Below are 22,350 nucleotides of genomic sequence, written 5' to 3'. Positions count from 1 at the left end.
CCTTGAGAACCATACGGACCAGTATTTTCCCATTCCAAGATGACTGGAAACTGTTTTGAATGCCAATGATTTTCCTAGACCTATTAAGTATGGTACTGTGTTATGCTTTTGGACTTTTCATATTTTTGCCCACCCCTGTGCTGCACTTAGGCTGCCGTACAGAGGTAGAACGTAATCTATAGTTTGGCACGGATCATCGTCCACACAATTTTGTTTGCCTTTTGCCAATTTTTAACTATGTGAATCTAAAAATTACTTCTCTCACAAGTTGTAAACGTAGAACACTGTCCACAATATTTTGTTTTACTGAAATTGCAATCGTGTCGTGATCTTTTATCAGGAGCTTAAACAGAATATACAACAGTGGAAAAATGCTCGTATCAGAACACAAAGAACGCGAATATGCTGCCTCATTTTACCTTCCTCAGCAGCTTTAAAAAATTTTGCACGCGAACATATACTCGCTCTTTTTAACGTGAAACTCACCTCCCCCTTGCTCTCTCTTACTGTTACTGTCTCTCTTTCATTCCTTCCCACTGTGCTGTATCTTCTCACTTTCTCTCTCTCTCTCTTCCTCGCTGTCATTGCCAAACACTCTGTATTTCATTATTACAGGCTCTTACCCACTTCCTGAATCTCCTTCTCTTTATTCCTCTCTCACTGGCAATGTCTCCTTGACTCTTTTCCTTGCACTGTTCGGTCACTATCAATAATATTCCACTGCTATTGTGTCACTCTCTTTCTCTAATACTACCGTTGTTTCGTTCGCTCTTTCTATACCACAACCATTGTCTACTATTTAGCAGTATTTGTATCTTTTCCATTTCTTTCCCACTATCACAGTCTCCTTCTCTCAGCACAAAAAGCGGTGAATGTTTTCGCACCCAAAAATTTTTGGGAACATTTTTGAAGATGCTTAGGAAGCTAGAATGAGGCAGCTGGTACCCCACGTTTCAGTCAGAGTCTTTAAACAGGAGCATATCGGCTTTTTTTCGCTGGTTCCCTTCTTATCGCTTTTACAGCAGGGCATTACACTCATGTGAAAAGAACAGTATGGATCAGTAAAATTTTGATAGTTTGCATATATGAAATTTAAATTCTACATCTCAGACAAAATATTACGCCCACAAAAAATTAGCATGTACTTCAGTACTACAACATGGGATTCTCGAGCCCTCCTGATGATAACAGAGACACTTTACACCACATTTTTCTGTGCTACCTCGCTTTATGTACTGTGTATTCGCCTCGCACCAGATTTAAAATGCGTATTTTATGTGTACAAGTAAGGTAACTTTGACCTCTGTATTTCATAAACAGGTAAAGATATCAAAAAAATTGTTGGAGATCTGGATCTTAGCAATATATCGTAAAAATTTCAGCCATTTGCCGTGATCAGCCGTTTGGAACCCGAGACTCCGTTTTGCTACTAAAAATAAAAAAAAACACTGTTTTGGGGTTTTCTAAGAAGCTGCCATAAAGTAATAAAGATTTTCGAAAACGAGAAGACGGCACTTCTAAATAAATTACTCGAGAACATACCGTTAAAATTTGAGCAGTTTGCTGCAATTACTCATTATTTACATTTCGCCTCGTACCTGATTTCACGTACGTGTTTTACACGTGAACAAGTAGGGTGACTTTGAACTTCTGTATCTCGCAAACGGATAAAGATATCAACAATTCTTTTTTTTTTTTTTTTTTTTTTTTTTTGAGTTCTGGATCGCAAAAGTTTCAACCATTTGCTGTGCATAGCTGTCTTGGAATCAGCGGCTCGGTTCTGGTACGAAAAAATGGCAAATAAAACTGTTTTAGAAGTTCTCTAAAGAACTGTCCCAGAACAAATGGTTCCTCCTCAAGGCCCACCTTGGACCACATCATATGCAAAAAGAACCATTCGATTACACCATTTGCCGGAACAGGTGGAGGTTTGTAATACTTTCACCCTGTGCTGTACGATAGTGCCCAAAGGCTAACCTAAACACTTGACCCTTCCCTCCTGCCACCAATAGAACTCGAGGTATGAGCCACGGAAGAAATGGAAGAATCCCGCGTTTATGAGCGATGTTTCGGAACACAGGTAGCCGCGTGGAGTGACCTATGGTTTGAGGCGCCATGTCACGGATTGCGCGGACCCTCCCGTTGGAGGTTCGAGTCCTCCCTCGGGAATGGGTGTGTTTGTTGATCTTAGCATAAATTAGGTTAAGTAGTGTGTAAGCTTAGGGACTGATGACCTAAGCCGTTAAGTCCCATAAGATCTCACACACATTTGAACAATTTTTTATCTCTGATGTCAACGGATTTGGAACATTTTGCGTAAGGAGTTCACCAGCTTATCAACTGTTCCACCCACTGTATTCAACATATCTAATACCTAAACCCGTGTTCCAGGATAAAGTCGTGTAATTGCTTTCACAGTGAAATTTATTTTTATATCCGTATAAATGGTTCCAATGGCTCTGAGCACTAAGGGACTTAACCTCTGACGTCATCAGTCCCCTAGAACTTAGAACTTTTTAAACCTAACTAACCTAAGAACATCACTCACATCCATGCCCGAGGCAGGATTCGGACCTGCGTAGTGGTCGCGTGGCTCCAGACTCTAGCGCTTAGAAACGCTCGGCCATTCCGGCCAGCTATCCGTATATAGCAATGGTCTCATTAACAAATTTGAAAAATCGGAGTATCATTGAAGAAAATATAGCACTGCCAACTTCTTGAAAATAACACAACTTCTGGGGATAAAAAAGCGTAATAAGTATGACTGACGTCAAAAAGAGGAAAGGCAGCACAAAAGCAAGAATCTTCGGCTCAACGTCGATATCAAAGATTCAAATTAATTTTTTTGGGTATAAGAGTCCTGGACACCAAGAATTTAAAGTCTTCCAGTGTATCAGAATAACAACTGCACAATTGTACACTGAAGCGCCAAAGAAACTGGTATAGGCCGGCGTAGTCAAATACAGAGATATGTAAACGCAGAATACGGCGCGCTGCGGTCGGAAGCCCCTATATAAGACAACAAGAGTCTGGTGCAGTTGTAAGATCGGTTACTGCTGCTACAGTGGCAGGTTATAAAGATTTAAGTGAGTTTGAACTCGTTGTTATAGTCGACGCACGAGCAATGGGACGCAGCATCTCCGGACGTAGCGATGAAGTGGGGATTTTCCCGTACGACCATCTCACGAGTCACAATTAAAAGAAAACAGCCCTCGGTCACTAATTTTTAACGAATTAACCGGGTTTCAACACTGCTAGGAGTGCCTTCCTCAGAATGTAAGCCAAAGAATGGTCTATAACATGGTAACAGAATTATGACTAAAAACGTATGATACGGTAAGTACGGAATTATCGTGAAAGACTGGCAGTACTTATATGTCATTTATATAACAATAAATATGCCAAAAGGACATCAGTCACAAAGATATTTAAGATAAAAAAAACTTTGATGGTGAGCCACTAAGCGCTGCTCGTTACTTGCGTGGTGCAGGTTGTAAACAATATATAATTTGTGTCACACGTTGAAACGTCCCCTTAGAATAATTTTACATATGAAACGTCCACTTAGAACAATTTTACAACCCTGTGCTTAACCTGACACACAATATTATTTAGCGCAACGCAATCTGACTTTCAATAACCCCTACAAAACAATGGCCCTGACTAACTTTAACCTATACCTTTTACAAATCACTTACCTCACAAAAATCTTCGCTACTCAAGCTACTGCAAAACAGCGAGCGCCACTACTGCCAGCTAAATAAAAGATTCAAACTACTGAAGGTACTAACTACTGATAGGGATAGTTATCAAATGAAAGATATTAATAGAGAACAAACAATGTATTTACCTTAATATTCATAATTGACATTCAGTCTTACAGATTATCAAAACTCCGCCATCTCTCTCCACACGTCCACCACTGCTGGCGGCTCACCTCCAACTGCCCAACGCTATCTGCTGTTCACATCCAGCTATAGCAGTTCATGACAACAATGGCAGGCAACAATGCAAACTAGCCACATACTGCACACAGCACAGCCAGTGATTTTCATACAGAGAGCGCTACGTAACCTTGCCAATAAGAAAACATAAACATCAAACAAGTTAGTCAGGGCCATTGTTTTGTAGGGGTTATTGAAAGTCAGATTGCGTTGCGCTAAATAATATTGTGTGTCAGGTTAAGCACAGGGTTGTAAAATTGTTCTAAGTGGACGTTTCATATGTAAAATTATTCTAAGGGGACGTTTCAACGTTTTTAGTCATAATTCTGTGACCATGTTATAGACCATTCTTTGGTTTAAATTCTGAGGAAGACACTCCTAGCAGTGTTGAATCTCGGTTAATTCGTTAAAATTCGTTAAAAATTAGTGACCGAGGGCTGTTTTCTTTTAATTGTAACTATTCACGGTCTCTGATCGTGCAGCAATGTACAAAATTTTGCATTTCACGAGTGTACCATGAATATCAGGAATCCGGTAAAACATCAAATCTCAAACATCGCTGCGGCCGGAAAAAGATCCTGCAAGTGCGGGATTAACCACGACTGAAGGGAATCGTTCAACGTGACAGAAGTGCAACCCTTTCGCAAATTGCTGCAGATTTCAATGCTGGGCCATCAGCAAGTGTCAGCGTGCGAACCATTCAAACGAAACATCACCGATATGGGCTTTCGGAGCCGAAGGCGCACTCGTGTACCATTGATGACTGCACGACACAAAGCTTTACGCCTCACCTGTGCCCGTCGACACCGAGTTGGACTGTTGATGACTGGAAACATGTTGTCTGTTGGGATGAGTCTCGTTCCAAAATGTATCGAGGGGACGGACGTGTACGGGTATGAAGACAACCTCATGAATCCATAGACACTGCATGTCAGCAGAGGACTGTTCAAGCTGGTGTAGGCTATGTAATGGTGTGGGGCGTGTGCAGTTGGAGTGATCTGGGACTCCCGATATGTATAGATGTGACCCTGACATGTGACACGTACGTAAGCATCCTGTCTGATCACCTGCATCCATTCATGTGCTTTGTGCATTCTGCCGGACTTGGGAAATTCCAGCGGGACCATGCGACACCCCACAAGTCAAGTAATGCCTCCAGGAACACTCTTCTGCGATTAAATACTTCTGCTAGCCGTCAAACTTCCCAGACATAAACATTATGGTATGTTATGTACGTCTGAGAAGTATTTCAGATATGCGTACCAGCTGTTACGTACTTATCGCTACTATGCAGTGTCATGACTCGCTCTATTTCATGTGGTACGTCTTCTACACCACCACACATGTATAAGGACTTTGCTTAAATTTTATCAATAACCTAAAAACAATTACCCATATACTCCTTGAGGTTCATTGTTTTTGTTATGAGATTTCCCCTGCATTGCCTTGAGGTAGTTTTTTTAATCAGTCTTAATTTACTGCTTAGAAGCATGTCGACGTCAGAAGGTAGTTGGACTGAGAAACAGCTGACTGAGATTACATCTGATCACATGCTGATTATGAAATTAAGAACTGCCAAGTACAGGGTGGTTGTAATTAAACTTTCTCTGCTTGAGCGAATGGAGACAGAAAATAATTTACCGTTTGGTTACCCAACATTATACGAAGGAGTGATTTGCGTTGTTAATAGATTTAGCGTCATGACCTGCCGTTAGGAGCTGGCAGTGTTCGGCGACATAGTGTTGAAGCACAAGCATAAGTGTGCATTACAGCTGTAGTCAGTCAACATGGGTCTAGACAAGGTGAGCAGAGCTTTATTCGTAACGTTGTTTCCTCAAAGAAGCAGCCATACTACTGTTGCTCTTCGCGTCTTTAGAGGCATTAAGGGAATACAGAGAGGCCCTCTTTTCGCAACGGTGTTGAAGAACGTGATTCGGAAGTTAGAATTTAGTAGCTACTTAGGAATTGCTCCTGGGAGAGGGCGACGGCCAGTTGCGCCACAAATTGTTGAACGAGTTACTGTCGCCATGGCCGATAATTCTGGACGCAACGGGCGATATTCAATTCTTCATTCTTTCATTGTCCTTCGAGCACTCGTTTTTTATTGGGGCCCAACGATGTACTGGAAGTTTAATGATAACCAGTAATTATAACTCCTGTGTCTGATGCACAGCTACGTACGTAGTAGGCGACCAGTGACACGGCAAGGGCTACTGCAACGTGTCCATCAATTTTTAGCGGGTTCGTTTATTGCAGATCAATCTCTACTAACTCATTCACCAGTATACCAGTTACAGGAGAAATAATTGCGATCTAGCGAGTAGATAGCCCTCTCGTTGGCCGTTTTCTATATAGTACGCTCTACCTCTTAATATGGAAGTGTAGGAGAAATATCGTGTTTCTCTAAAGTAATAAGATCTTAGAATTAAATTTTCCCTAAGACATTTAAGTCTCGTCTTCATCTACGATGATGTTGGAAGCTGGAGAAATGAATCAAAATTTGTGCGGCGGCCGGGACTCGAACCCGGGTCTTCTTGCTGACTAGGCAGGAATGCTGACCATTACATCACCGCAGCTCTTTTTTTTAAGTGCTCTACCATTTTTTTGTTTTGTTTTGTCGGGAGTGAGTGGTTTTTATTTACTTTTTATTTTTTTATTAAGGAAGGTAGGAGAAACAGAAACCTTTATTATTCACAAAATAAACATAGTACGTCCTGACACATGATAACTGTCCTGGAAGGAACCTCGCTGCCATCCTACCATGCAGCATGAAATAACAACAAAATCAAAGTGGGGCCACCTCCGGCACACTAAAGAAAAATATTTATAGAAATGAAAACAAAATTTGAAGTACATCCATTTGCTAACTGTGCAAGCATGAGTTGTTCGTAGGTCGCATACTCGCATAGTGTTCTTAGTCGATCACTTTACTTGGTCGGTTTCACAACGAAAGCACCGCCGCTCATCTTTGCGCACCCGGCACACCCCAAGTATATGGCGGGTCCGCAAAAACCGTTACTAGGAAATTGGCATACCATTCATTGTACTTTTGTAGCCGTAATAGTTTTGTGTGTCCATCTTGCAAGTATTGCCAGTAATCCAGGACGTTCAGTAAGTTCGTACGTGTGTCTCTATAGATGTAATGGACCGTCATACCTGTGATCCACGCCACTGCCTTCGTCTTATGACGCGGAAAATATGTTTCCTGTGGAAAAAATACTATGTCAGAACAGACTGCTGTATAGATAGTGCGCCGCATGAACGCTATTATCTTTCTTGCGAGAGTCCAGACAGCCAATGCCTCGCCGCAGACCAGCCGATGGTCGTCCGTATCCAGCACGCCGCATTGCTGACACAAGGGCGAATCCTCCAAGTGTATTGCGTACTTTTTATCATTTGTAGGGTATTTTCGGTTGACGACAATGTACCATGTTGATCTGACTGTTGTAGGTAGGTGGGGGTGGTGGACCGTGCGCCACACCTCGTGCCAATTAACAGCTGGATGTTTCCGTTCCACCCTATTCCGGGCGATCTGTCGAAGAAGCAGATGGTACACGTCCTTCGATGCCGACTGTCGGGTCGTCGGTAAACGCTCTCGAACGTAACTGTGTTCCACGATGAACGTGCGCACATACGTTAAAGGGGGCGATATACGGCCGAGACTGACTGGAGGCAGATGCGATGTTGGTACGAGTTCTTCGATTATCGTCCCCGTAACCGAGTGATTCCTGTTGCGCCACCGTTTGAGCATAACATTAATATACATGGCACGCGCCTTCTCGTGCACGTTCACCAAACCAACGCCCCCCTCTCGCGCTGGGAGGGTAAGCGTTTTGTACTGTACCTTAAAGAGTTGTCCCAGGCACACATTGTACCCAAAAGCCGCCTGAATCTTCATAGCCATCGTGTGCGTCAATGGGGGAAGGTGTGTCAGGTGGCACAGCATGGGCGCGAGATAAAGGTTGGCGAGTAACACTCGCTGTAGCATATCCATAGACCGTGGGGCGTTTAGTCGTACTGCCGTGCGGACTCTCAGTAACAGTCTTCGGTAGGTGTCCGCAGCCGTTCTCGCTGTCTCTTTACGAAAGGTGATACCCAAACAGCGGAGGGTTTCCACCGCAGGTAAGGGTCCTTCCGTTCCTGGTTCTAGTCCACGCCCCACATGCATGAAATGTGATTTTTGGTAGTTGACCACACTTCCAGCTGCCATCCCATACGTCTGTAGCCAATCCAGCGCTGTTTGAGTGTCCCCCTCATTCCGTACGAGGAACACAATGTCATCCGCGTATGCTCTGCATTTGAATGATAAATGCCGTAGGGAGATCTCGGTAAGACGGCGGCGAAGGCCTGCGAGGCACTGTTCTAAGGCGATCGCATAAAGGAGGATCGACAAGGGGCAACCCTGTCTCACTGATCTTAAGATCTTAAAATACTCAGTTCTCCCTCCGTTGACCACCATCGCTGATCTGACGCCGTGCAACAGCCGCATCACAGCACTGGTCAATAATGGCGAGACACCCATCCTGTTCATCACCGCCGCGAGGTACAAATGATCCACGCGATCAAAAGCATGATCGAAATCTACTGCAACCATCGCCCCCCGGAGGCGGCATGCAGCCGCGAAGGCGACTACGTCTCCCAAGGCTGTGTGGATATTACTGATGCCGCCAAGACAAGTCTGATCGGCATGTATTCGATTCTCCAGCGACTTTTTGATACGACTTCCCAGGATGCGCATGAAGGTCTTGTAGTCACTATTAAGGAGGGTCTTGGGGCGATAATCACAAGACCGTTTGCCACCACAGGGCTTCGGTATCGGTATCATGAGCCCTTCCGTGAATTGAATGTGAACCGGTACGTCTTGCCGCAGAAGCTCATTAAACATACATAGCCACATCTGTGTCATAATGGTCACAAAGGCACGGTAAAATTCCAACGGGAATCCGTCTGGACCTGGGGACTTGTCGCAGGTACCTCGTGTAATCGCTTCCTCCAGCTCTTCACACGCAATTTCAGATAACCCGTCAGCTTCCCCGTTCACACTCGTCGCGTCTGCGATCTCTTCCAGGACGTTCCCCAGCTCCCTCTGACCCTCCCCGTTGCTCGCATAGAATCTGCTAAAATGATCCGTGAACGCCTGTGCTATGCCACTTTGTGTTGTAAAACGACGGCCATCGTCGAGCTCGATCTCATGTATTAAATTCCTGCGTCTTCTTCGTCTTTCCTTTATCACATAATGCATCGAGGGAACCTCGTTGGGCAGGAAATCCTGCGACCTCGCGCGTATCATCGTACCTGCCATCCTCTGCGTCGCAAGTTGTACCAGCTTCGCCTTAACTCGGTGGTCGGCCTCCTGGCGTTCTGGTGTAGGTGGTTGAGCTAACAGTTCCCGGAGAGCCGTAAAGTAAAACTCAGTGGTCGTGCGCTGCCATTATGAAACCTCCTTCCCGTAACCTATTAACGTCCTCCGTAAAGCTGGCTCGCGCACTCGATCCACCACTGCAGGACAGAACCGAAAGAATTTCGTCGACGGAGGCAGCCATTCCACGCGTCCTCCACCATGCGTCGGCATTCTATATCTCGCAGGTGGGAGACGTTCATCTTCCAATTACCCCTCCGTCTCCATACCTGCTGTCAATCAAGGTTAACCGTACAAATATATGCCTCGTGGTCTGTAAACGCTGTCGGCCATATTTCTGCGTCCACCGTCGACATTGCTAACGCCCTTAAAACGTAGATCCGATCCAAACGGCCCGCGGAGTGGCTAGTAAAAAATGTATATCCTGGTTGGTTGCGATGCTTCAGATCCCATGTATCGACTAATTCCATCCCGTTGACCAGCTCCCTAAGTTCTTGGCTAGTAGTATAGTTAGGTAGTTGGTCCTTTCTGTCGAGCACACAATTAAAATCTCCGCCGAGTATGCAACCATCGTATCGTCCCTGGAACAACGGTGTAACCTCATGGGCGTAAAAATCTGCTCTGTCTCTTCTCTTATCCGAGCCTGACGGTGCGTATATGTTGATCAAACGTATTCCACCTATGGTCACGGCCGTACCACGCAGAAGGCAAATACTCTACTTCGTCTGCACGTATCCCTTCCTTTAATAGTATAGCTGTGCTAACGCCTCTCTCGCCACACGGGGAACAGTAAATGTCGTAACCGTAAAAGTCCGAAGGGGGAAGTACCCGAGCTTCTTGTAATAGTGCTATGTCTAAATCCGCAGCCTTTATCATGTCACTGAGCATCTTGATTTTTACCGGCGTCCCAATGCTACTGATGTTAACAGACCCTATCCGATAAGCGTGTTGCATGGTGGTCAATGTAGATAGGGTACCGTACGGTCGCTAATTTTGCCGTACATAGGCTGCTGTCGGACTAACGTTCCCCGCCGTCCCCTCATATGGTCTGCCGTTATTCCGTGCACTCTGCCGGTCTTACACCGGGAGAGTGCGTGGGAGCAGTTCCTCCGGCATCATCTGTTCCCCACGGGGGTGGCTCTTCTGACAAGTCCCCTAGTGTCCCATCGTTGTCGTGCGGTGCAGGCGCCGTAGCCTCCTCAGTAGCCTGTTGCCGTCTATCGAGCTCCTTCGCTGTGTCTGGAGCATCGTCAGCGGTAGGTCGTGCCGCCGTCCCGCTGGCCACCGTTGCATCCACGCTAGGCAGTTCTTCTGTATCCATGGTCGTCTGTTCTGTACCCGTGAACGGCTCAGAATTGTCGGCTAGATCAGAGTGGTCGTTCTCCACCGTGAGGCGGCGCTTCTTCCGGCGTTTTGGTGATCGCTGTTTACGTTGCCGGGCCTCGGAATCAGAGGTCAGGATGGTCTCCAGTTGCTCGTGGGGGAGCCGGAATCGTGCGCCGTCGTATTATCGACGTCTCCAAGTGCCTTATCTGAAGAGGCCGCACGCGGAACCGAAGAGAGGGCGTCCTGTGACTGCTGCAGGCGGTCCAGCGCAACGTCGTCTTTCTGTGGCTCGCCACTATCCGCCGCTGTCTGTGTGTTCTGGTACGCGTCGGTCTCGCGGCCCACGTCATCGCGTAATGCGGCGACGTAAGTCATGGGGAGCACAGTCGGATGCGGCGTGAGGGGTGGATCATCCCGTGGCAGCTGTAATAACCTTCGTTGAGCACACTCAGAACGTTGTGTCCCTCCTTCCCACACCCAGAGCACGTCCTCGGTTGTTCGTCGTAAACGACAATCGCCCTACAACCGGCGATGTACAAGTATGACGGAACGTGTTTTCGGAGTTCGATCGGTATTTGTCAGACGCCATTGAGCACAGGATACGTCTTGGAACTCGCCCATATTTCAGCCACGTGGGATAGGACCGTTCCGTAAGGACGCAGGGCGTCTGTCACCAATTCTTCTGGCACTTCGAATGGAAGCTCAAAGACGCGGATCGTTCCGAGTCCCATGCCGGCGTGTTCAACTGTTACCGCTCCAACATTCCCGTCCGAATGACAGAAACGAAGTCCTTGTCGGTGTCGAAGTAGTAGTTCGTCACATGCCGCTTCATTTATGAGCTTGACATAGACCACGCTGCTGATAGATAAGTGTATTCGAAATAGAACGTCAGGTTCGATTTTCACCTCGTCCCGTAAATAACGTTCGATCTCGTAAGCCTTCGGTCGAGCATATTCGTTAACAAAACTAAATTTCAGTGTCGATTTGCGGGACGATAAGGCCATGATTCGCCGGCCGAGGTGGTCTAGCGGTTCTGGCGCTGCAGTCCGGAACCGCGGGACTGCTACGGTCGCAGGTTCGAATCCTGCCTCCGACATGGGTGTGTGTTGTCCTTAGGTTAGTTAGGTTTAAGTAGTTCTAAGTTCTAGGGGACTTATGACATAAGATGTTGAGTCCCATAGTGCTCAGAGCCATTTGAACCATTTTAAGGCCATGATTCGTTCTATGTACACCGCGACACACCGCTACACACGTAACGTAAACACCTCTCGCGCAGACGTGCGGCAGGGACGTAAACACCGTCCGAACCGCTGCGCCGCCGAAGGCTGACTGTCAGCTCGAGATATGCAGAGTTTGTGTTGAGGAAGGGCGTTGACCTTGAGTAGTTCATGTAGCGACGTTGACCATAGCTTTGCGGTGGGGTACTGGTCAGCATTTCTGCCTAGTGCATATATATGTACTGTTAGTTTGTTCGATTAAAAAAACAAGTGAGCAGGAAGACCCGGGTTTTAGTCCCGGCTGCAGTATAAATTTTAATTTATTTCTGCAGCTTCCAACGTTATCGTAGGTAAAGTAATAAGAATTTAACCGTGTAGACCACAGTGCAAAAGATCTAATGACGCCCACAGCTCCCTCACACCACTGCCGCCTTAAGGCGACCGTCGCTGCTTTTAAGAGGTCCCTTTTGTTACTTTCACAAAAGACGGCTAGTTAGCTACGTTTTCTAATTCTGCGACGTGAGAAACTACTTAGAAGAATCGTCTCTTATGCCCCGGGTGGCAACAACAGGTGCCTAGCTGGCGGTTAACACACCAACGCGCACATCCTCATTTTTGGTGCGCAAAGTGTCGGTTAAATTTTTGAAATTGTTTGTGAATAGGGACGGCGACTGGAAGGTACCTCGGGAGCCGCTTACTTCAGATTTCCTCATAGGAAAGGGAATTTCTGCGGTGGGCTGCTATCATCTGTTTGGCTTACAGCGGATCACGAGCTTCTGACTGGCCGATTCTAGTCTAATTGAAATTTTTCATGGGATGTCAGAAAATTATAGAAGAAAAGTTTTTCGTCACTCTGCGTCTCATTCTGGCACTGTCAAGCCTGATTTTCTGGACGTAGTTATGCACTACTCTGGGATTAGACTTTAACTAAGACTGGAGAGTATGTAGTCGATCATGCATCGTTTGATTTCTAGGAGCGACACGGTCACGTTTCATTTAGTTTAGCACCATTTCTCATTATTTCCTTATTTAGTTATTTCATTTTTTGAGCAATTAGTGAGTGGATTCTTTTTACAGTGAATCCTGTATTTTCATCTTCTGTTTATTACCTTGCCAAGTGCATCTATTAATTTGCTTTGAATACCTGAGTAGCACTCCTCTTGGTAGCATGGTCAACATGATTATTTCTGCTACACCGGTGGAAACAGACTCAAGGGCTACCACTGGAGATAACATTTATGTGGTGTCACCGCCAGACACCACACTTGCTAGGTGGTAGTCTTTAAATCGGCCGTATACGTCGGACCCGAGTGTCGCCACTATCAGTGATTGCAGACCGAGCGCCGCCACACGGCAGGTCTAGAGAGACTTCCTAGCGCTCGCCCCAGTTGTACAACCGACTTCGCTCGCGATGGTTCACTGACAAAATACGCTCTCATTTGCCGAGACGATAGTTAGAATAGCCTTCAGCTACGTCATTTGCTACGACCTAGCAAGGTGCAGTTACTATTGATACTGAATAATGGACCGTCAAGAGCGACGTTCACCATTAATGGATTAAAGTTAAGTATTCCACCAGCTACGTCCGTTTTTTCTAAATTCTACTTTCCTATACATGGAAGAACCCTGGAGATACTAAAAGGTATCAGATAGATTATATAATGGTAAGACAGAGATTTAGGAACCAGGTTTTAAATTGTAAGACATTTCCAGGGGCAGATGTGGTCTCTGACCACAATCTATTGGTTATGACCTGTAGATTAAAACTGAAGAAACTGCAAAAAGGTGGGAATTTAAGGAGATGGGACCTGGATAAACTGAAAGAACCAGAGGTTGTACAGAGTTTCAGGGAGAGCATAAGGGAACAATTGACAGGAATGGGGGAAAGAAATACAGTAGAAGAAGAATGGGTAGCTTTGAGGGATGAAGTAGTGAAGGCAGCAGAGGATCAAGTAGGTAAAAAGGCGAGGGCTAGTAGAAATCCTTGGGTAACAGAAGAAATATTGAATTTAATTGATGAAAGGAGAAGATATAAAAACGCAGTAAATGAAGCAGACAAAAGGGAATACAAACGTCTCAAAAATGAGATCGACAGGAAGTGTAAAATGGCTAAGCAGGGATGGCTAGAGGACAAATGTAAGGATGTAGAGGCTTATCTCACTAGGGGTAAGATAGATACTGCCTACAAGAAAATTAAAGAGACCTTTGGAGATAAGAGAACCACTTGTATGAACATCAAGAGCTCAGATGGAAACCCAGTTCTAAGCAAAGAAGGGAAAGCAGAAAGGTGGAAGGAGTATATAGAGGGTCTATACAAGGGCGATGTACTTGAGGACAATATTATGGAAATGGAAGAGGATGTAGATGAAGATGAAATGGGAGATACGATACTGCGTGACGAGTTTGACAGAGCACTGAAAGACCTGAGTCGAAACAAGGCCCCCGGAGTAGACAACATTCCATTAGAACTACTGACGGCCTTGGGAGAGCCAGTCCTGACAAAACTCTACCATCTGGTGAGCAAGATGTATGAAACAGGCGAAATACCCTCAGACTTCAAGAAGAATATAATAATTCCTATTCCAAAGAAAGCAGGTGTTGACAGATGTGAAAATTACCGAACAATCAGTTTAATAAGCCACAGCTGCAAAATACTAACACGAATTCTTTACAGACGAATGGAAAAACTAGTAGAAGCCGACCTCGGGGAAGATCAGTTTGGATTCCGTAGAAATACTTGAACACGTGAGGCAATACTGACCTTACGACTTATCTTAGAAGAAAGATTAAGGAAAGGCAAATCTACGTTTCCAGCATTTGTAGACTTAGAGAAAGCTTTTGACAGTGTTGACTGGAATACTCTCTTTCAAATTCTAAAGGTGGCAGGGGTCAAATACAGAAAGCAGATGGCAGTTATAAGAGTCGAGGGACCTGAAAGGGAAGCAGTGTTTGGGAAGGGAGTGAGACAGGGTTGTAGCCTCTCCCCGATGTTATTCAATCTGTATATTGAGCAAGCAGTAAAGGAAACAAAAGAAAAATTAGGAGTAGGTATTAAAATCCATGGAGAAGAAATAAAAACTTTGAGGTTCGCCGATGACATTGTAATTCTGTCAGAGACAGCAAAGGACTTGGAAGAGCAGTTGAACGGAATGGATGGTGCCTTGAAGGGAGGATATAAGATGAACATCAACAAAAGCAAAACGAGGATAATGGAATGTAGTCGAATTAAATCGGGTGAGGTTGAGGGGATTAGATTAGGAAATGAGACACTTAAAGTAGTAAAGGAGTTTTGCTATTTGGGGAGCAAAATAACTGATGATGGTCGAAGTAGAGAGGATATAAAATGTAGACTGGCAATGGCAAGGAACCCTTTTCTGAAGAAGAGAAATTTGTTAATATCGAGTGTAGATTTAAGTGTCAGGAAGTCATTTCTGAAAGTATTTGAATGGAGTGTAGCCATGTATGGAAGTGAAACATGGACGGTAAATAGTTTGGACAAGAAGAGAATAGAAGCTTTCGAAATGTGGTACTACAGAAGAATGCTGAAGATTAGATGGGTAGATCACATAACTAATGAGGAAGTATTGAATAGGATTGGGGAGAAGAGAAGTTTGTGGCACAACTTGACCAGAAGAAGGGACCGGTTGGTAGGACATGTTCTGAGGCATCAAGGGATAACCAATTTAGTATTGGAGGGCAGCGTGGAGCGTAAAAATCGTAGGGGGAGACCAAGAGATGAATACACTAACCAGATTCAGAAGGATGTAGGTTGCAGTAGGTACTGGGAGATGAAGAAGCTTGCACAGGATAGAGTAGCATGGAGAGCTGCATCAAACCATTCTCTGGACTGAAGACCACAACAACAACAACAATTTTCCTTGACCTGTTCCAGACCTCACGCCAGCCTGCGTGAGCTAAAACGCGTGCCTTTCGGCTTCCTCTAGTAACACGGTGTTGGCTCTCCTGCCAACCACAATAATTTATTCATTCCATTTTCCCCAGTATGGTATCGCCTATCAATACCACGCCGCAGGCGTCAACGTTGGCAACGTAATTGCAAGTTTCCATTTGACGCCGACAGCAGTCGTGCAGGATCGGGTGGACCCAATGGAGCACGGCTGGTGAGCCATGCCCCCAGTGGGTCCTTACCACGAGTTCCTTCTGCTGCGCAATATAGAACTGCTAGTGGCAGCCAAACTACCCACTCGCACTCAGAGCCTCTTCGCTGTATGACGCTACGCAGACATTTCCTAGTCGCAGCTCTGATACCATCATTTGTCCTTAGTTCAGAGAGCCTCTTCCTTGTCGATATTAAGAGCTGGACTCTATTTCTTGCTGCATTATTCGTAATGAATCTTCATGTGCTTGGAGAAATACAAGTTAAGCAAATCTTCTGTTTATTGTGTTAACCTGTTCTAGCAGGTAGATAGCATTCTTGTTGGTCCTTTTTTGTATAGTACGCTGTACCTCATAAAATGGCAGCGTAGGAGAAATTTCATTTTTCACTAAAGTAATAAGATCTTACAGTTAAATTTTCCCTGCGACATTTAAGTGTCGTCTTTATTTACGATAATGTTGAAAGCTGGAGAAATGAATTAAAATTTGTGCTGCGGCTGGGACTCAAACTGCTTTCCAGATTTCCAAGTTGCACCACTCTGTATCCCACCTCCCCTTACCATTGCTTATGAAGTTGTACCCAGTAGCTTGTCGCCCACTCATACGCGTATGAAGTGTAACTTATGCTCTTTAACGATTTCATACGTGTCTTCAGATTTTCTCTAAGTCCAGTTTTCCCCAAACATTTAATGTTGTTGTAAAAAAGTGCACTGACTGAACTTTCTTTTGCTATTATATCTGTAGTTAGCTAATTTCTGCTATTATTGATTAGTGGAATTGAAAGCGTCCTGTCTGCCAGAAAATCCAGCCGGCGTCGGACAGCAAACCGCCTGGAGTTCATCAGTTGTTGGTAAATCTGCATCTGGTCCCCTTTCCCACGATCTCTATAAAAGAGAGGATTTTGCAGTATTCCTCTGAATGCACTTGGAACATTAACCATTTGACCTGACTGGAAGGCAGATAAATCTTTGTTTATTCGTATCGCCATGAAACAAACCATTCGCCAGTTCCATGAAAGATTTTCTAATAATACTACAGTTCTAATGGAGCTTCATCGTATCCACCCGTTGTGCCTCACTTACATGGTGATAGTCCGTATTCAAGAGTTATCGCAATTGCTAGCAAAAAGTGACACTTGTGAAAGTACATGTAACAAAAAAAGCAAAAACACTCTGTAAACATGGGTCCGAAAACGACCCGTTTGCGAGATAATAGCCATTATGTGGGTACGAGTCGTCAGTTTCATGGCTGAGTATTGTCCTGGTTAACACAAATGTTTTTTGAATGTAAACTTTTCGATGTAAATCTGGGCTCAGGTCACACCCATGGCCTATGTTAGAAGGAATGCATTTCACCCACGATGGGGCAGCGGCATATTTGGCAAGTGCCGTAAGACGACATTTAGCGTACCAGGGCAACAATAGTTGAGCAGGGACTCTACTCTGGCCTGCTACATCATCTGACCCCAGTCCTCTCGACTTTATTCTGTCTGGCTCGATCCCGGAAACGGTGTGTACAGCATTGCCAATGATGCGGTTGAAGAGTTGTACAGTCTTTTCAAGATATACGGGATTTTCTTGGGGTGTCAAAGAATTCGTAGCTCACTGCAGAGATGAGTGGACTGTAGTATCCAAATCCGAGGACGAGGTGTCAGAGTCCTGTAAATTGTAAGATGTTGAGATCTACTTATAGTTTTATTTTAAGTGGCACTAATTCAGTCACCCACTAGTAAAGTTGGTTCCCAAATCTACTACTCCAGCGGATACAGTCATCTTGTAATCCACGACCGTACGTCCACATACTGGGTGATTATAATTAAAGTCCAGCTACTCCCGGAGGTCCAGTAAGGACCGTTATTATCGTATGACAGCGAAACTTGGTAGATATGGTAATGCATTAACGCGGGACAGTTTTACGGTGCAAAAAACTAGTTTCAGTTTTGGCCATCAGGTGAAAATTTGGCGCTGTACATCATCTCTTCGACGTGTCCGTTGCTCATATTAAACAAACTGTATAAGCAGTGGTTATAAATAAGAACAACGTGATGCCTGTCTCCCTTTGATCTTTTCTGCCCACGTCCCGTTCCTAATCCATTATATATGGAAACATTTCTATACGTCTTTCGTGCATTTACAACACCAGATCTGCACCTAGTGACCAAACTAGGATCTACTTTTTACAGCGTAAATCGGTTCCTCATTAACGCATTAGAATATCTGTCAATTTTCGCTGGAATACTATAGTTACAGCCCACACTAGGCCTCTATGAATAGCTGTACTTTAATTACAGCCACCCGATACGTTTGAGGTGACTTTTTAACTTCATGAATGACAAACGGAAACTGCGAATAACCTTGGTCTACTATTGTTCTGTACACAAACAACGTTATATATGTTTTGAGATATCTTGCTGCCTTATTGAATCAGTGTTGCCATATTCACACTAGGCAAAAATAATGCAGCACCATCTTGTAAACAAACGTACATTTGTTGCCTGCTACACTGCCTGCCAACTCTGACCAGGAACACTGGCCACACAACAGCTGCTACCAAAAAATGTCAAAGTGCCCTTCATTAACTGTGGCTCGTACTGCTGCTCTAGTGGCTAGTGACTCATTCCCATGGCATCATACATGACAAAGACTTGTCTGATAATGAAATTAATTTTTGCGTAAATTCAAATTAATGGCTAACACCACAGATATACATACATACATACATACTAATACCAGGACTGTAAAACGTCGCGTCTTTCTGAACACGCTAACTAATAGACGAATTTTCATGGGGTTTTCATAGGTAACCTGAGTGTATCTTGGAGCAACGAACAGGCTTTATTTCATAAAAATCGGATGACGAAAAAACAAAATACATCGTAACTTAAAATTTTATTGAAAAACACCCGGGGACCTTCGACCTCGCTGTTTGGACCCATGAGAAACTCCGATCAGTTGTGGAACATGTTGTTTGTGGCAAAAAATGGCGAACAGCGTATTGAACAAGTCTTGCGCCAGTCTCATAACAGTTAATAATCGATTTCATTTTTGCATTTTATGCGGTAATTTGGCCTCAGGACGGTTAAAAACCAATTTTTCCCCTCCAATTTGTTACGAACTTGCTGTGGTGGATGGATATAACTACTAACAGTACCACATCTGTTAAATTCCCAACTTGTGCGGTCATGCACAATGCAAAGTATTTTTGTTTAATGCGCAACTCCCTCTATAGCCGTCGTATTGCGGTTCATCCCGTTTACGTTATGGAGCTTACAGCGCCATCCAGTGGTAAAATTTTCGTTACTATTTTTATTTCCATAACGTTTGCTCCGATAATTTTCTATTCAAATTGGACATCACCCTGAGCAGCGGTTCTTTTTTTATGCGTTTTTAAACTTGTACTTTAATTATATTCACTCTGTAGTTCAGTGCATGACATAGGGAGTTCGTCACAAAATTGCCGTTTCTGATCGCATGAAAATTTTGTTTGTAAACTGCTGATTGAACCTGTTTGAAAGGGGCGGTAAGGGTTAAAACATATAAAAAGAGATACCACTAGAGAAATACTAAAAAAATTAAACAGAGTGTTATCTCTATGCCCATGGAACGAATCCATTTAGTTACAGGAATGCAAACCCGTAACTGATTTTCCCCTAGGCAAAGTATTATGACAGTTAGTCATATATCTTTATCGATGTTTTAATTAAATAGCAGTAATTCAAACATAACCTTTTAAGTGAAACTTGTTGTCAGAAGCGATGTATTTTGATCTCCTTCTAGTGAAATGCGCCTATAGCTTCAAAATATTTCTTCTAAATACGTGTCGAAATTAAGACAAGATGTGTTTTCACATGAGGCATTCCATTGCATTGCAGTTTGTTGAAGTTGCCCACATAGAACCTATAATGGCACTGCAAATACGAGGAGATTCTGACATGATATATGTTGGTAAAACTGGGGATAATTTCTAAAAAGGGAAGCCTAATACGAAATCTGCAACCAAATTAAGAAAGCTGATCATGAAAATATAAGTAAAAAGATCGATATGGGAAGTGGTAGAAAATTTCAAGCAATATTGTGTAGTGGCCGAAAGTGTCTATGACGTTAGATCAGAACCAGATGCAATTACGTAGAATTTAGTATATCACGAACAAGCAGTTTTCATCTGAAGCAATCAGTTTAAAATTGATAGATTGCTCACAATCGTTGTCGGATTTAAGAGAAGCGTTCCGAGTTGAATGGAATTATTTCACCAATGTACGAGCAACATTCTGAAGGAGTTTTATATTTCTTGTTAGCGTATGCCATTGGTGTTATATGAGCCCAAGTTAGGTGATGACTTAATCGAAAAATTCTTTTAGTAACCTTGCACTATCTCGGACCAATTTGTCTTAGTGGCTGCTCAGAATTCACTATCGAACGGTTCGTTTGCGAAACCATGCTTACTGTTTCGGTCTTATAGTGTACCTTCACCCATGTGAGTATTCCCTCGTATACAACGTGCCATTTGCAAAACCTGTGTAAAAAAAATTGCAAAATTAGCGTAAATCATCTTTTACCATTCCCTCTTCATAAATCGTAGATTCTTTTCACAAGTTTCATTAAATATAAAATCTGCCCCGTCTTGGTGCTGTTCGAGAGGTGTCGGGTGATCCCTTATCATGAAGAACACAAACATGACAGTTCAGTACAGACATGCTGATCAGTCACCTGCAGGAAACAGTTACCCTTAATACACTTGACAAGCAAGCAGTCCAAGTGGCTTGACCAGTCTGCGAGAAACACGAGTAAGTAATTATCACCGGGAAAGACGACAACTATCATATCCGCTATGTACCGGTCTTTCTCGCCTCATGTTTCACGAGTATCACATCATAAAGTACGCGTTTCCTCCTCGAAGACTGTCCTATATTTTACTGTAGCTGTTAATAAATTGCGTCCGAATGCTCCAGTGTTTCTCGAGCCACTCTTCATGAATTCAGTAAGGTTACTGCGAGATCTGTCGTGGATAATTCCACCCGTAAAGTTAGTCAAAAGCGACAAGAATTTCCCCATCTCTCTCGCGATCGCTATTCCGCCAGTCCGCTAAACAGCAATTTTGTCGCCACTGCCACCAGCGGCTCGTAACGAGTTCTCCCGGCTCTGGAATGCCGGCTCTCCGGTCGCACAGATAAACAGATGGCTCGCGGCCGATAAGGGCCGGCCTGTGACTCTAATTGTGGCCGACGGGACGCGGCCGCGCACTTTGCAGGCGGTTTGCGCAACGCGAAAGCTGCGGCGGCGGTGGCAGTGGGTGGTGGGTGGAGGGTGGCGGAAAGCGGCGCGCGCGTGCGGACGCCCGCTATCGGCGCCGGAGATCGACTGCCGACGTCGACTGCGCGTTCGCGGCCAGCCGGGTGGCCGGCTCAATTTGTTTAGGCCGGGACAAGCGCACCAGGTAGCGGCGCAGGCCCCTAAATTACAGGGCCGGCTCGCGTGTTTGCCTACCCGCGCGCCCTTATCACTGTAGCTGATCGCGGCGCCAGGATTCGAGAAACACTTGCTCTCGCCGGAGAATCGGCTGCGAGGCGTTTTTTTATTGAGCTCAAGCTTGCGTCAGGAGGCACATTCGCGGAAAGCAGAGCGCTAGCCACAGCTGACACGGTAAATCAGAACCTGGTAGTCGAGTGGCAGGTTCAGGGCAAGACGTCTCTTGTCTTGCTCCAACAGGCACCTGTTTGCCCACGCAGCCGCGCCATACACCTTGCGCTGAAAACGGCAACGAGATAAAGCTTTTCTGCGACAAGAGCCTTCTACAGTACGAGAGAGTGCAAAAAAGTACCAGGTATTAATAATTTACTATAAAATTAAGTGAAATGAATAACTCAGCCCCAGCAAAACAATAATTACGACAAACAATAATGAACGTTTCGTGATGTTATGAAACACAAACTGTAATAATTTTTGAGAAAATTTCTCTTGGAGTTTTCTTGTTACTTAAAAATGAACATGAACAGTGAAATCCGCCAGAAACTTGTTTTTTTATTTTTTTTGTTACCGGTTTCGATCTGTTTTAAACCATCTTCAGACCTCATACGATGTTGGTAGACGGTACCTGTGAATGAGGCAGGTGCTACGACACCACCAACGCTAACTGCGCTAGCTAACAGCAAAACGAATGGCTTCAAACACTCTGCGACTTAACATATGAGGCCATCAGTCCCCTTGACTTAGAACTACTTAAACCTAACTAACCTGAGGACATCACAGACATTCATGCCCGAGGCAGGATTGGAACCTGCGACCGTAGCAGCTGCGTGGTAACGGATTGAAGAGTCTAGAACCGCTCGGTCACAGCGGCCGGCGAGCTAATAGCAGTTAGCGTTGGTGGAGTCATAGCGCTTGCCACATTC

This window comes from Schistocerca cancellata, chromosome 5 (assembly GCF_023864275.1).
Source record: "Schistocerca cancellata isolate TAMUIC-IGC-003103 chromosome 5, iqSchCanc2.1, whole genome shotgun sequence".
Classification (NCBI taxonomy): domain Eukaryota; kingdom Metazoa; phylum Arthropoda; class Insecta; order Orthoptera; family Acrididae; genus Schistocerca; species Schistocerca cancellata.
Note: the sequence above shows the minus strand (reverse complement) of the source record.